Below are 15,885 nucleotides of genomic sequence, written 5' to 3'. Positions count from 1 at the left end.
GAGGTCTGTCTCCAAAAAAAAAAAAAAAAAAAAAGAATATGTATTGAGAAAATTCTAAAATTCTAACTGTGATAAATAGGTCATGGTTTAAAAGAGACAAAATGTAACAAAAAGAAATGGAAGGATGAGGAAGCTGTAAATTAATAAAATGGGGAAGATTATGGTCTAGTATTGCAAACAGGGTTGCTTGAACTATAAAGAAATACAAGGAAGTAACTACTAAAAATGTAATGGTCATTTGGGGAAGAGGAAGGGCACATGAAGGGAGTTCTAGGGTGACTGACAGAGTGCCATTTCTTGGTCTGGTTGGTGATTTAAAGTGTGTTGGCCTTTTATTTTATTAAGTTACATATTTTTTAATATGACTTTTTAAATCATTGTTATTTTACAATAAAAGGGATAATCATTGAAAAATTATACAGTTTTACTTTTAAAGTGTATTATAAGTAACTCAATGTTTTAAATTTAGTAATTAAACTTGAACTGAATGATAAAAAAATGGCTCATATCAAAAATTCTAAGATGCCACTAGTGCAACAAAGTTAAACGGAAATGTATGACCTTCAATAATTATTCTAGAGAATAGAAAAGTTAAACATTCATGAGTTAAATTTCCATATTAAAAGTTAAGAAATCTCCAAAGAATGAAGTAGAAAAGTAATAAAACCAGAAATAATTTAAATTTTAAAACCATACAATATAGAGTAAAAACAAACTGACAAGACTAATTAAGACTAAAAGAAAACTAAGCAACAGTGAAAATTAACAGGGAACCTAACTATACATACAGCAGATATTGAGATTAAATTATATTACATACAACTTTATGCAAAAACCCTGAAAACATATACAAAATGGTAAACTCTTAGAAAAAAAATACTACATACTAAAATTGATTCAAGAATAAATAAAATATTTAAATAGTCCCATATATATTAAAGAAATTTAGTTTCCTATAAAAAAATCTTTTCACAAAGGAAACTCCAGGCTCAGAGATTTTTACATGATAGTTCTACCAAATATTCAAGGATGATTCTAATTTTATATAAGCTCTTCCAGAAAATAAAATTAACAATGCTTGAATCATTTTATAAACTACTTATAGTCTTGACACCAAACTCAATAATACATTAGAAGAAATTAAAAATTTAGCCAATCTCACTCATAAATGTAGATGCAATAAATATGAAAATATTAACAAGCCAAATCGAGCAATGTAAATTAAAAAGTAAAGCATCATGACCACTTGATTTTATTCCAGAAATGTGGAATACAATGCTGTGGATACAATGCTGGAAATATTTTCACATGTTTTACTACAATAGAAAATTTAGGGAGAAAAATCATGTAATGTTCTCAATACATGTGTAGAAAAATCATTAAATAAAACTAAAAAATCCCTTCATGTAACGAAAAATCATTAAGGAACTTAAAATTGATTCTGTAGAAAGCAACATAATGATGAAATGTAATAAAACATTATCTTGTATTGTGAAAATAAAGGAATATTCACTATCGCCTCTCTTATGTGCCCTTCCTGTGTGCCATGTAATGCAATTAGGGGAAATGGATAAAATAATGATGTAAAGATTTTAAAATAAGCAAATCTCCATTATTCCCAGGTGAAATATTCACACAAATATATCAAGCATCTTCAATGTGTGTGAATGCATGTGTGAATGCATATGTGTATACAGAGACTAGGAAGCTTTCTTGGCATAAGATTAAAAGTTAAAATTCAATTGAATTTCCACATATCTGCAAAACAAAAACAAGTAGACAACCTACTAAGAAAGAAACACTAAATTTAACAGCAAGAAAAAAACACAAAAATTACCTAGGAATCAATTAGAAATGTATTCTAAGAATCTGTTCATCAGAAAACACCAGAGAGTGGAAAGAAAAGTCACACTTTGAAAGAAAATATTTGCAACATATATAATAACTACATTTTTTAAAAAAGGACTAGTATCAAATATATAAAGAACTCCAATTAATCAATAAGAAAACAACTTTAATAGGAAAAGGGGCAAAGACATAAACAGCCATTTTCTAGATGAGAAATCAAGCATGGCCAATCAATTGTATGAAAAGACATGTAACCTCATCAGCACTTGGAAAAACAGAAAATAAAGACACAATAATATGCAATTTCATACTCTCAAGATTGGCAAATACTGATCAGCCCAATACCAATTTTGTGAAGAATGTGGGACAACAAAAGCTTTCACACATACCTAGTGAGAACACAAATAATTTGTCAATACACTGAAAGATGCTAATCCTTGAGTTCTCCATTCCTTGTTTTCCTCATCTGAAAATGGAGCTAATAATATTTACCTCACAGGGTGGTTTTAAAGATTTAAATGAGATATACATGTGAATTGTTATAACTCTTATGATACATATAAGCTCTCAATAAATGATAATTGGTGCTGTTATTAATATTATTGAATAGGCATGCATCTCTTTAGTGCAGTATAATTTTAAAACCATGGATGCTAGAGTGAAAGGCATAGCTTTCTGAAACTGTAACCACACCTAAATGAAAGGAGAAACGTTGTTGTATTGGAGACTAGAGAAGCAGAGCCCAGGGCGATAGGGAAGCAGGAAGATGAGGCAGTAGCTTTTCTCATGGAGGAGAGGCCAAGCAATGAAAAGTGGGTATGGTCAGAAAAGAGATGTGTGTAACCACCTCTACAGAAGGAAACCAACTGAAAAATTTCTCTGAGAGTTTGAAATATATTGGTTGGTGTACAAATTGGTGCACACTTTTGCACCAACCTAATATAAAATTGTAAGCGGTGAAATAAGCCAACTTAAGTGAGTTTATTTTCCAGCAAAGAGGAAGAAAGAATAAGCAAAAGAAACAAAGCAAGCAATAAGCAAAACCTAGAGAACAAACAGCTCAGTGAGGGGTGTGTCAGATTAAAGAGGGCTTCAAATTCTTTGACCTTCCTCCCTCAGTGAGGGAGGGGGTGTCCATGTCCCTTCCCTTGAATCCAGGCTGGCCACCAAGTGCTTTGAACAACTGCATATGGTGGCTGTGGTGCTTTCAGTTCTGGGCCTATTTTTTGAAAGAACTGGGAGTTTCTCCTTTCTTCCTCTTGGAGCTCCAATGTGCCGGGAAAAAAGTCCAAGCTACTTTGCTGGAGACAGAGGCTATGAGGAGAATCACCAAGGCGTTCAATATGTGGGTGAAAAGGCCATCTTGGATGTCCAGCTCGGACAAGCTGTAAAGATGATTCCAGCCCCAGCTCTTCTCTGACCATATTCCATGAGAGATCATAAGCAAGAGTCATTCAGCTTAGTCCGTCCAACCACAGAACCATGAAAGATAATAAATTTTTCTTTAAAACTCTAAATTTTTGAGCATTGTTTCTTACACAGCAATAGATAAACAGAGCAAAGTACAGACTTGCAATGGTTTTACTTACAATTTTTTGACTTGACAATGGCATGAAAGCTATATAAGCAATTCAGTAGAAACCTTATTTTGAATGCCCATACAACCATTCTGTTTTTTCACTTTCAGTACAGTATTCAATTTATATTAGATAATTTTGCCCAACTGTGGGCTAATGTTAAGTGTTCTGAGTTAAGGTAGGCTAGGCTAAGCTATAAAGTTCAGTAGGTTAGTTGTATTAAATGACTAACTTACGATATTTTCAACCTACAGTGGGTTTATCAAGACATAAGTCCATCATGAGTTGAAGAGCACCTGTTTGTGGAGAGGAGAAAGAGGATATTCTGTTGAGGGGAAACACAACGTGAAGATGCAGCCTAACCTTGCCTAAAGGTCACATGGAGGTCATCTGGGGCCCATAACTCTCTTTGAGCTTCTCAAAACTGTGGGATTCTAGTCTTAGATGCTTTGGGTCGATTTCCTTTATTGCACAAGGTGGACAAAGGATCCAACCAACCAGCTGTCCACAAGAGGATGTGTTCACTAACAGTGGAAGTATTTTTCCTGGTCTCATGAAAAATGAGGCGAAAATTATTTGGAGATTTTTTTTTTCCTGATATTTCTCTATAAAAGTCTATTGTGCTCCTGCAAATACACTCATTAAAGTCTTGGAATTCAATTTACATAATTGAGGCAGTTCAGCTAATTTTAGGAAAATTACAACTTTGTGAAAAAATAACTGTTTTATAGTAATTACGGCAAAGATGTTCTGCTTTGTTTCAGGCACAATGAAATCGGTAGGTTTAAAAATTAAGAACAAGCGCCTCTAAGCTCTCAATGTCATTTTAAAAGTGAGAGAGAGCTGTTAAGAAACAGCTTTGCATGTTAATCATAGAACTTGGAAACATTCTGTGTTAAGATATATGATTTCAAACCTTGTTAAAAGAAATATTGAAATAGGGAAATTGATTTTTATTCCCAGAAACTTTGCCTGTCACACTCCAAGATAAGTTACTGTTATGTGTGTCCATTAAATAAGTATATTATATGAAAAGTCACAGTCTAGAAAAAAAAAGTTCAGACAGAATTGACTTCATCTAGGATTTATACAATCTCCTAATTCAAGGAATCAAGGTTAACTGAGTTGATTCTCTTTCATGTGTAATTCAACCAGTTATGGAATAGATAGCGTATGGAGTAGGCACAAGTTATAGCTGCTTTTGGGAAATTGTATTGGTCACAACAGACACAGATTCTTGGAAATAATATATTCATGAAAAGAGTAAATAAATGTACCACTGTTATGTATGCTAAATGTCTGCTATATTAGCATACGATATTTGGTAGAGGAAATCAGTGAGAGAGTGAGATACTCTTTTAAGTGACAGAAAACATTTAGTATAGAGGTTCTCAAACTGTTTCCAAAAATGTCTTTCTCCTACTGAGATGTTTGGGGATGGAGAAAGATGGAAAGAAAGGCTGAGTAGACACGTCTTCCAGCTCTACACAAATCTCTCACCTTATCAATTACAATAGCTCTGTTTTTATGTGTTTTCTGTACTGAGATGATCATAAGATTTCCTTTGAAAAAAATAACTAACTCAGAGCCTAGGTAAACTGTTTTAGGTGTGTTTTCCCCAGAAACTGACCCAAAAGTAATTCCTAGAAAGCAACAGCAAGGAAGTGGCCAAGGTAAGAGGATGAAGGGAAGAAAACCAAGACAAGACCATATGATAATCCCTTTTAAAAGCAAAGCCACAAACTTTTCCGTACAGTTTTTCAATGTTCTGTTATTTAAGTAGATCATTTCTAGCATAAGCATTTGGAGAAAAATAATTATCTAGGAAGGAAAGTGAAAGTAAGTAAGTTAGCATTTTGTGCAACTGGGGCTCCGTCTTACTGGGGACCCCTAGGAGATTAACAGCTTTGCATGTTAATCACAGAACTTCGGAACATTCTGTGTTAAGATATGATTTCAAACTTTGTTAAAAGAAATACTGAAATACGGAAATTGATTTTTTTTTTCCCAGAAAATGTGCCTGTCACACTCCAAGATAAGTTAATGATATGTGTGTCCATTAAATAAGTATTATATGAACCCAGAGAACACATATCTGGATGATTTCCTTTATAGGGGTAAAGAAGCTGGAATATTTATTCATCAACTTTCTTTCATCATGGATTGAAGGCCACTCCTAGGGACAGTAATTTCCCACAGATTCTGGCTTGTGAATGTCCACAGGCTAAGATTTTACCTTTTTATTTTCAACTCCCTTTGTCATATCCTAATGAGCATCCACCCACATGGGTTCATTAAAAAAGAAAAAAAGATAGTCATTACCTAGAACAAATGTTCAATACCCTTAATGATACAACAGTTCACAAGGAAGGATTTTAAGGGTTAAAAGGTTCCACCTATTTTATGTGGTCTCCTGTTAACAAATTAAAACTGAGTAGAAGAAAATATAGAAGAAAAGGAAATAATAAATGTAGTGGTTCTCTCTTCCATGGTTTAAAATTCTAACGTATTTTCAGAAAACTGAAATATTCTATTTTGTTTAAATTTATTAATAGACACAACTGGTTAGAAGTCATTAGGGTCTACACATTTTTAACGCCTGGATATTTGAGGTCACATAGCTGATTAAGTTATATCATGTCATAATTAATATGGTTGGTATGATATGTAAGCAAATGTTTAGTTTTAAAAGTTTGATAAATATCTGGGGTTAATCATTATCTTTTATTTAGTTTTATTCAAGAGAGTAATCCTATTTGATTTATTTGATGGTAATTAACATAGATTGCTTATATCTATACTGAAATGTAGTGTATTTTCAGATTAATTCAACAAGAAAGGTGAGACAGAAGGAGCTACTAAACTACCCAGATAATTCCTTTTGTTTACATATTTCATACACATAGATAGACACATTTTGTGTTGATAATCTTATGGGTAGCAATAAAGTGGTCAACTTTGTCCTAAACTAAAACACTTAAGGAATTCTAACTCACTGTTAGAATTTCATTGTTTTCAGAAAACTNATTAAGTTATATCATGTCATAATTAATATGGTTGGTATGATATGTAAGCAAATGTTTAGTTTTAAAAGTTTGATAAATATCTGGGGGTTAATCATTATCTTTTTATTTAGTTTTTATTCAAGAGAGTAATCCTATTTGATTTATTTGATGGTAATTAACATAGATTGCTTATATCTATACTGAAATGTAGTGTATTTTTCAGATTAATTCAACAAGAAAGGTGAGACAGAAGGAGCTACTAAACTACCCAGATAATTCCTTTTTGTTTACATATTTCATACACATAGATAGACACATTTTGTGTTGATAATCTTATGGGTAGCAATAAAGTGGTCAACTTTGTCCTAAACTAAAACACTTAAGGAATTCTAACTCACTGTTAGAATTTCATTGTTTTTCAGAAAACTGTGCCAATAGATATCCTAAGTTTGAAACTTGCCAAGGTACAAGGGCATTTAAACATTTTTCTAAGTTTACTCCCTCATTTATGAGACATAGCATGCTCTAAGTCTGCTTAAGAGGATTAATCAGTTGATATTACCATACAATCCACTATTCCAGTGGAATGACCTGCGTCAAACTTAGAGGAAAATTGTATAAACTCTTACCACAGGTATTACCATTCAAACTCAACTCTGCTACATTTTAAATCTTAGAAATTCTCATAGAATTATACAAGTTCTCAGAATTTTAAATGTGACAGAGAAAGAGATCAAAAAGTCACCAAACCATGTTGCCAAGTAAGGACATACATACATTAAAAAATGAAATTATTGTTGTCATCATCTTAAAAAAGAAAGGTAATTTTAGCACCAATAAAGTAGTAAGGACAATCTCAAAATGATTAATTCCTATCTTGTGAAAGAATAGTTAAAAGAATTTAGCCAGAAATGATAAGCTTCCAAATGAAAAACTTTGGGTATAGAGGAAACACTTGATTTAATTTTGCAGATTATTTTCCCTTAAATATAGCATTTGTCATTCCTATGAAGTTTTATGGTACACTTAGGAGTACTAGGCTTATTTTATATCTATTTGGTTAAGTCGCTCTAAGTTGAATTTGCTGATAACTAAAGTTAAACATAATTCCAAATGATGTATAATATCCTTTTCACTTGACGGCAATGAATTTTAATTCTATGACATGCTTACTTAGAAACATAATTATAAAAACTAAACTGCAATAGAACTGAAGAGACTTAGTTTCAAGAAAATATGTCTGTACGTTTCTAACTTCTCTGCACCCCCTATTTGCTTCTCTGAGCAAAATGGTGATAATAACAGTACTTCTATAATATAAATTTTGCAAAGATTAGATAAGATGATACATGCAAATCATTTAGCACAGTGTTTAAAATGTTCAGTAAGATAGCCTTAATTATTACTATTATTATTACTACTAACCATCATTATCACAAAAGAATAATTATTGGAGAAGACTGAGCATTACATAACACTGATTTTTACCCACTTATAAGTATCCCTCAATGATAAATAATTAATACTATCCTTGATAAAATAGTTTACAAATACTATCTTACAAAAATATAGACACACTTAGCATCCCTTAATCTCATAAAATTCACACTTTTCTATTATTTCACGTTTTATCTAACGAGATGCCTAGGCTGACCCAAATTTTAGGAAGTCAACAAGAATGTGAAATAGTAGGCAAAATTTTATCCAATGGTTCATTTAGGTGAGGAGAGATGGTACATGATTGGAGGGCTTTGACCCTCAAAAAGGAGAACCACTAATCACATCCCACTCTGTGATTTTTATAGTTGAAGAAATGGGACAAAAGAAGTGGAGTGATGTGCTCAAGAGCACACACATAGCTAGGGATAAAACTGCAACTGGAAGTAATGTCCTTGTTGCTGTTCTTGGTGACCTGGGCAGAGCTTCTGGTGACAATATAGAAAGGATGGTTGAGAAGTATGGCAGATCCCAACAGAGATGGACCTCGTCAAAGTTTCCAGGCAGCACAGTGGTTCAGTGTCCATATCCAGGAGAGGTAAATGCTAGTTCATATTTCAATTCCACCACTCATTTATTGACTAAATTTAGGCATGTTACTTAACTTTTATGAGCTCTGGTTGCATCATATATAATATGGATATAAGGAATTTCTTATAGTCAGGGTTCATTAAGGATTAAATGAGATAAAATGTAAAAAGAAACTGGAACAATGCCTGGTGAATAATAAACAGACATTATTATTGTGGTTGCTTTACCCTATCTTCCTTTTTTTATAAAGTCCCCTTTGTCCCAGCCTGCCCAAATCCTCCATTTCTTTCTATTCTTTCCTCCTATTAACATTTAATTTGGGGATATAATTTAATGAACATTTGCACAACAGTGTTTACGTGACTGATGACTTCTCCTTAAAGATTTCCTTTTAACTCATAAGCAGAGCCCAAGCCACAGTATGAAGTCTAGTGATTGAACTTCAGCCTCAGCAACTGGATAAGAGAGAAATTCCTATCTTTATTTTGCGATGAAGAGGGGAATTTCTAAGCTTCCCTTCCCGAAATCACACTGGTAGGTGGATACTTCTCCCACTACTTGTTATGTGATTGTCTACCCAGCGACAAGTGAAAAGAAGCAAAAACCATCCCTGGCCAAAGAGGCCTTTCCAGGAAAGCAGGAAGCATCTGAGCTAGGTTGATGAAGTCCAAGTAACAGCAGATGTGACTTACATACCTGAATTCTCCTTAGCTTGAATGATTCATTACCACCATAAAACAACCATGCCCTTAGTCAATGCTGAATACTGTAGCTATTTTGTTACTGGAAAATATTACCATCTCAAAGAAATACCAGATGATTTGTTTTCCATATGCTTGACATCGCTGCCCAGTTTATCTCCAAACTGAGATCTCTGTGGTTTTATATTTCCAGCTATATTTATTTTAAGCTTTTTGGAAAATGAATTTTATCTGCTATTCATAATTCAAATATAACTGCTAGTCTTGGAATAAGAAGTGAAAATTTCATTTTTACCCCCTCCCTGGCATCTGCGTGTATCTGATATATAGATATTCCTTGCCCGGTAATTCAATTAACAATACACAAAAGCCACATGAATTATATAGTGGTTCCTAAGAATGAATTAGCAGATTATCAGCTCCTTTTTACAAAAATCCTTATCATATATGCAATGTGTTCTTACTTAGGTTAATCCTTCTCAATTCATGGGGCACAAGGTGGAACATATATGGTTTTAGGCCTCTTTACATAGCTTACCTCTTGCTGATGCTTTTTCAATATAAGTAAAGCCTGCAGATAAGGGACAGAGGAAGGAGATAGGAGTTGCTGAGAACTCATTCTAGATAAAGTACGAACACAACTAAAGTGCTATAGTTAGATACAAATACTCATGTTTACCCCTCAAGCATTAAACTGTTTGATTTTGCGTCTATCCAGGGTTGATTAGTGTTAGGAGATTTATTCAAGGATAATTTAATTGCCAGCTTCAAAGGGCTGGATTACCTACACTAGTATTGCAGAGCTGTCCTCATGAAAAAAAAATGAGCCTTATCTTCCTCCTCAGGGTGGAAAAGTTCAAGAATTACTGGGAAGAGGAAGACACAACATTGGCATCATGTTTTCTACCTTTAAAAGAGAGATTGTGTATTGCACTGCTCTTGGAACTATTAAAATGAATATCTGCTGCTTATCATTTTTTAATGAATCAAATATATTGGGTATTTTAAATAGTAGGCACATTTGCATAGTGATTCATCAGACAGCTAATATACATGAGAACTGATTTTCTCGTTAAAGCATTGTCATTAGAAAAAGGAAAGTATGATATTTTAAATGGTCTATTGTCTAGCAATCTCATAACCAGATATGATCATGGATACTCACAGCTCTCAACTCCAAGTCACTGCAAGATGCCAATGTCTTTTAAAATGTAAAGGGTAACCAGTACTTTACAAGGTTTAACAAGAAAATGAAAATAACTAGTGGGCATTCCCTCGATTTCCATACACTTGACCTCAATCTAACGAAAATCTCTTGCAGAAGAGACAGCCCTTTACCCACCAGCTGCGAATGCCACTCAAGCCATCCTGGATCACCATTCTCCAGCATCAATAGCTCCTTCTCTGCTCATTCCTACTGTAACCTACATAGGATTTTGTATTTACCATGCCCCTTAACTAAAACACTTTACTCTTTTCCTCTTCATTCCCGTTCATTGCCACACTTCAGTGATTTGCTGCTAAATCCAAATGGTGGTGCTGTTTCCTGCCTAGGTGCCCAAGCACATGCTTCCCTGATCCACTAATGCTTTTCCCACTAAATGCTTGTTTGTTTGTTTTACAGTCAGAGTCTTGCTCTGTCTCCCAGCCATATAGTTCACTGTAGTCTTGAACTCCTGAGATCAAGCAATTCTCACTCCACAGCCTCTGGAGTAGCTTGGACTTACAGGCAGGCGCCACCACACCCAGCTAATTTTTATTTATTTATTTATGTGTTTGTAGAGATGGAAGTCTTGCTATGTTGCTCAGGCTGGTCTTGAACTCCTGGCCTCAAGTGATGTTCCTGCCTCAACAAAGTCTGGAAGCACTGGCATTGCAGATGTGGCCACTGTGCTTAGCCAAAGCTCCAGTTAAAGCATCCCCTGTAAAGTCTTCTCTTTCCTATCACATATTTAGCCACTCAGGTTACAAAGGCCCATTCTCCTTTTGTGTCTTCTTCATTTTGGCATCACATAGGACATCACAAGTACCGTGGCAGAAACTACTAATTGCCTCCTGATATCAACATCTGTTTTATCTTTATGCTAAAATATAACTTGTGGAACGCAAAAGGAGAGAAGAAAATATTATATCCTGAAGTGAATAAGTGACAAGAAATTGAATGATATATTGTAGTAAGCCTGCGGTGAAAAGAGCAAATTCTGTATCTTTGAAACAAATGTGTAAGAGATATTCCTGGAAGGCTAAGAGAATGAGAAGAGAGTGAAATGGAATACAATTTAGGGATCAAACAAATATTATTATTTTTCATCCTTGCAAGAAAATTAATTATATTAATAAATTCCATGATATTTAACCTTCCTTATATTCCCAGAATATGACCTGCTTCATTGTAGTGGATTGTTCTTTAAATAAATGTGTTCTTTCAAAATGTAACTGAATGTAATTTACATCTTTTTAAGAAATTTTTTTTTGCTGCAGCATCATAAGTGAGATTATTATTTGTTTTGCTGTTTTTGTTAGGTTTCACCTGAAGGTGTCTTTCATACAGCACATTTAAAAATATTTCTAATTTAGAGCAGTTTAAATATTTATCCTTTAATGACAATGAATTTGTCGATGAAATTGTTTGGGACTGTTATCTCTTTTAGGACTTTAAAAATCCCTTTCAATTTCTTTTGCAGTTATTAATCTATTCATATTTTTACCCCTTTTGAATTCTTGAATCAAGTGTGAGACACTTTATTAGCCTAGAAATTCATGAAACATATACAGACTTTCAAATTTTTTAACAGAGAGAGAGAGAGTGTGTGTGTGTGTGTGTGTGTACAAATCAGGCATGCATTTGTAATCTCTTTTCTATTATAGCTATAGCCCCTGATGATATTTAATGGTAGGTATTTTTGTTTTCTCATTCATTGTAATTCCTTCCCATTCTGGTCACAACATTAATAATCCTTCAGTCCAGGCACATTTGTACCAGTCCAGCCACATTTGTACCAGTCCAGCTTCCTCTTTACCTAGAGAACTCTTTTGTCTCCTACAAAGTTTAGCTCAATAATCTCTTTATCACATAAGTTTCTGTGAACACTCTAATTAAACTCCTCTTGTGATGTCACATATCACAAATACATTTGACATAGTGATTTCATTTCCTTTGAATATATGCATGGCATAGGGATTGCTGGATCATATGGTACTTATGTTTCTAATTTTTTGAAGAACCTCCATTACATCTTATACAATGGCTGTACTAATTTACATTTACACCAACAATGTGCAAAGAAGAGTTCCATTTAGTCTACATCCTTGCCAACACTGTTTGGTCTTTTTGATAACAGCCATTCTAACAAGAGTGAGGTGATATCTCATTATGGTTTTCATTTGCGTTTCAATGTTGGTGATGTTGAGCACGATTTAATATACATGTTGGCCATTCGTATGTCTTCTTTTGAGAAATGTTTGTTCACACCTTTTGTCCATTTTTAATTAATAAGTAATTTTTAATTACTGCCACTTTAATTTAAATTGGGTTATTTATGTTCTTCTTATAATTATTTCCTATAATTTTGTAATTGATTATTATAATTACTTCTTATGTTTCTTTCTTACAATAAATTATCTACTTACTGAGTTGTTTCAATCCCTTATATTTTGGATATTAACCACTTACCAAATGTTTAGTTTGCAAATATTTTTTCCCCATTCTGTAGGTTCTTTCTTCACTCTATGATTGTTTGCTTTGCCATGCAGAAACTTTTCTAGTTTTACGTAATCTCAATTGTTTAGTTTTGCTTTTGTTTTCTGTGCTTCTGAGGTCATAGCTCAAAAATTGTTAGCCAGACCAATGTCAGCTTTCCTCCTTTCTTCTAGTAGTTTCATGGTTTGTGGGTCTTACATTGAAGTCTTAATCCATTTTCAGTTGATTTTTGTTTATGGTGTGAGATAAGTGTCTAATTTCATTCTTCTACATGTGCGTATCCATTTTTCCAAACACTATTTATTTAAAAGACTGTCCTTCCTCCATTGTTTGTTCTTTGTACCTTTGTTAAAAATTAGTTGATTGCAAAAGCATGTATTAATTTCTGGGCTCTTTATTTTGCTCCACTAATCTATCTGATTATTTTTATGCCAGTGCTATGCAGTTTTGGTTATGACAGTTTTGTAGGATATTTAAAATCAGGTAATGTGATACCTCTAGCTTTCTTCTTTTTGCTCAAGATTGCTGTGTTAATCGGAGACTTTTGTGGTTTCATATGAACGTTAGGATGGTTTTTTCTATTTATGTGGAGAATGCCACTGGTATTTTAATAAGGAGTACATTGAAACTGTAGATTGCTTTGAGTAGTATGAACATTTTAACAATATTAATTTTTCTAATCCATAAACATGGGATATCTATTTATTAGAATTTCCCTCAATTTTCATCAGTGCTTTATACTTTTTAATGTAAACCTCCTTAGTTTTTTTTACCTCCTTAGTTAAATTTATTCTTAAGTGTTTTATGTTTTATGCCTATTGCAAGTGAGATTTTGTAAAATTTCTTTTCAGATAATTTGCTATTTGTGTATAGAAATGCTACTGGTTTTCCATCATTCTGTTAATGCTGTAGTGTAGGTTTGCATGTGTTGAAACATCCTTAAGTCCCTAAAATAAATTCCACTTGATCATAGTGAATGGTCCTTTTAGTGTACTGTTGACTTAGTTTTGCTAGTATTTTTTTAAGAATTTTTGCATCTATGTTTAGGGATATTGGCCTGTAATTTTCTTTTCTCATAATGCCCTTGTCTGGCTTTGGTGTCAGGATAATGCTGGCCTTATAAAATGAGTTCAAAGGTATTTTCTCTTCTTCAACATTTTGGAAGAATTTGAGAAAAAAATGGTATTAGTTATTCTTTAAATGTTTGGTAAAATTCAACAGTGAAGCCATAAGGTCTTGGACTTTTCTTTGATGAGAGACTTTTTATTAGGGATTCAATCTCCTTACTTCATATTGATCTGCTATGATTTTCTATTTCTTTATGATTCACTCTTGGTAAGTTGTATGCATCTAGAAATTTACTCATTTCTTCTAGGTTATCCAATTTGTTGGCATAAAATTTTTAAAGTAGTTTCTTATTATTCTTTGCATCTCTGTAGTATCAGTTTAATGTCTTCTTTTTCATTTCTGATTTTAATTCTTTGAGTCTTTTTTTCTCAGTTCAGCTAAAGGTTTGTAAATTTTGTCAACTTTATTTATCTTTTCAAAAAAACCAACTCTATCTTGTTAATCTTTTCTAAGATTTTTCTAGTCTATTTCATTTATTTCTGCTCTAATCTTTGTTATTCCCTTTTATCTGCTAACCTTGTTTTGCTAGCTCCTTCAGGTACAATGTTAGGTTGTTTATTTGAATTCTTTCTTTTTTATGATACAGGCAGTTATTATCATAAGCTTTTATCTTAGAACTACTCATGATATGTTGTGTTTAAATTTTTGTTTATCTCAATTGTTTTAATTTCCCTTTTAATTTCTTCATTGACCCATTGGTTGTTCAGGAACATGTTGTTAAATTCCCACATCTTTGAAAATTTGTCACAACTTCTCCTTCACTCATTTCTAGTTTTATACCATTGTGGTTGAAAGACACTTGATATAATTTCAATCTTCTTTAACTTAAGACTTGTATTGTGGCCTGATATATAATCTACCCTGGAGAATGTTTCATGTGCACTTGAGAAGAATGTGTATTTTGCTGTTGTTAGATGGAATGCTCTGTATTTGTTAGGTCCATTTGGTCTATTGGTAGTTTAAGTTCAATGTTTTCTTAGTGATTATCTATATGTATGATCTTTCCATTGCTGAAAGTGTGGCATTTCGGTCTCCTTCTATTATTATATTGCAGGCTTTTTATCTTAAGTTCTATTAATACTTACTTTAGGTGTTTCTATGTTGGGTGCACATACGTTTATAAAAGTTACAGTCTCTTGATGATCTAACCCCTTTGTCATTATATAATAATCTTGTATGTCTCAGTTTATAGTTTTTGACTTGTCTGCTTTATCTGGTATAAATGTGGCTATTCCCGCTCTCTTTTGGTTTCGTTTGCATGTAATATTTTTTTCCATCCCTTCACTTTCAGTCTAAGTACGTCCTTACAGATGAAGTGAATCTTTTCTAGGCAGCATACAGTTGGGCCTATGTTTCTATCCATTCAGTTAATCTATGTCTTTTTATTGGAGAATTTAATACATTTACATTCAGGGTAATTGTTAACAGGTATGACTTCACTACTGCCATTTTGTTAATTTTTTTAATTGTTTTTGGGTTGTTTTGTAGGCTCTTTGTTACTTTCTTCCTCCCTTGCTGTTTTCCTTTGTGTTCAGAAGACTTTTTCCAAGTGGTATGTGCAGATTTCTTACTCTTTATCTTTTGTGTATCTACCATACATTTTTGCTTTGTGGTTACCATGAGGCTTACAAAAACAAATCTTACAGTTATAACAGGCTGTTTTAAGTCAACAACAACTTAAAGTGCATTACAAAATCTTTACTCTTTTACTCCACAGACTTGAAAAGTTTCTGCTATTTTTCAAAATAAGCTTTCTACTCTCTCTTTTGCTTCTTCTTCTTGAACTCCCAGATTCAAATATTTGCCCTTTCCATGCCATTCTATAAATTCTGCAAACACTCTTTACTCCTTTTCATTTTTTTCCTACTCACTATATATTTTGTAATAACCTGTCTTTG

The sequence above is a fragment of the Rhinopithecus bieti genome, unplaced genomic scaffold, assembly GCF_001698545.2.
Source record: "Rhinopithecus bieti isolate Rb0 unplaced genomic scaffold, ASM169854v2 scaffold_12859, whole genome shotgun sequence".
Taxonomy (NCBI): domain Eukaryota; kingdom Metazoa; phylum Chordata; class Mammalia; order Primates; family Cercopithecidae; genus Rhinopithecus; species Rhinopithecus bieti.
This window is presented reverse-complemented; position numbering follows the sequence as displayed.